Genomic DNA, 1,411 nt, shown 5'->3' on the forward strand with positions numbered 1-1,411 from the left:
AAGTGGTAGAGTACTAGCCTTGAGCTGAAGAGCTGAGGGACAGCGCCCAGGCCCAGAGTTCAGGCCCCACGACTGGACCCCCCCCCAAAAAAAGAAAAAGCTAAGGAACAAAGCCCTGGTCCTGAATCCCCTCCTCAGTACAGGCATTTAGAAAAACAACTGAGGGTTTTGTTTTGTTTTGTCTTTTTGAGCCAATCACCTGGAAAGCCAGAGGTACCATTCGCCAAGGTGGTCAAGGACATGGGCAGGCTTGTGGGGAAAGCTCAGGAGCTTAGATCTGAACTTGTATTCCGAACTTGCTTACACATCCAAGGATGGCCTCTGGGCAGGATGTTGGCTATGGCGTTCTGGAGGGCCTGCAAGAGGACAATCAGAAAGTTAGCCATGTGCCACAGCTCCTGAGCCTGGGAGAGCCAGTGCTGCCCCGGCCCTGGGGTCTAGAACCAAGGGCAGAGCCCACTGCTGAATAAAGGGATCATGGGCATCGCCACCAGCCACGAGAAGGGCCAAGGCTGTCTGTTGTACCATCTGTATTCATTGACGCTGGCTGTGGGCAGGCCGAGTCCGTACTGCAGAAGGGAGCCTGCAAAGTCAATCCTAAAGGACCCGAGAAGACTGACCAGAAGCAACAGAAATGCAGAGTCCAGCATTAAGAGATGCAGAAAAGAACATGAAGCCGGCAAGGCAGGGGACAGGGGAGAAGAAGAAGGGGCAGGGGATCCAGAGAAAGATCAACCTCATTCAGAGGTGAGAACCAGGAAGCCATCTCCTAGGAGGTGACATGGGAGTACAAGCCTCAGCTGTGACCAGCCCCGTGTCTAGGGAGGGGCGCTGCAGGCAGGGAGCCAATGACCCAAAGACCAAAGATGCAAAGTTATGCACCAAGCCCCAGCTCGGGAGTGGGGGTGGGGGTGGGAGGGCAATTGATATCCAGGGAGCTAAAAGACTAGACTGAAACCCTGGATCCAAATCCAGATATGGAAGCCTGGAGCAGGGTTTGGAGTGGGGGTAGCTCTTGGATTAATATGGGCATATATGTATGTAGTACTGGGGTTTGAACTCAGGGCCTGGGCACTTGCTAAGAGGCAGGAGGTAAGCAGGCACTCTACCACTTGAGCCATGCCACCAGCCCCCTCCCCCTTTCTTCTCCTCCTCCTTTATCTTCTTCTGCCTTCTCTTTTTCTTTTTCTTCTTTTCTCCTTCTCTTATTCTTTCTTCCTCCCTTTCCTCCTCCTCCTCCTCCTCTTCTCCTTCCTCCTTCTCTTCCTCCTTCTTCTTCCTCTTCTTCCTCTTCTTCTTCCTCCTCTTCCTCCCCTCCTCCTCCTTTTTCTCTTTCTCCTTCCTCCTCCTCCTCCTTCTCCTTCTCCTTTCTCTCCCTCTTCCTCTTCCTCTTTTTCTCCTCTTCTCCCCA

The 1,411-nt window shown here is 52.9% G+C and overlaps 1 protein-coding gene across 1 annotated transcript in view; it reads left to right on the forward strand.

Moving 5' to 3' along the window:
• Positions 1-1,411, forward strand: part of Rufy4 (RUN and FYVE domain containing 4) — a 20,048-nt gene that overhangs the window by 16,663 nt on the left and 1,974 nt on the right. The window lies entirely within an intron of this gene.

This window comes from Dipodomys ordii, unplaced genomic scaffold (genome assembly GCF_000151885.1).
Source record: "Dipodomys ordii isolate 6190 unplaced genomic scaffold, Dord_2.0 Scaffold1, whole genome shotgun sequence".
NCBI classification, from domain to species: Eukaryota; Metazoa; Chordata; class Mammalia; order Rodentia; family Heteromyidae; genus Dipodomys; species Dipodomys ordii.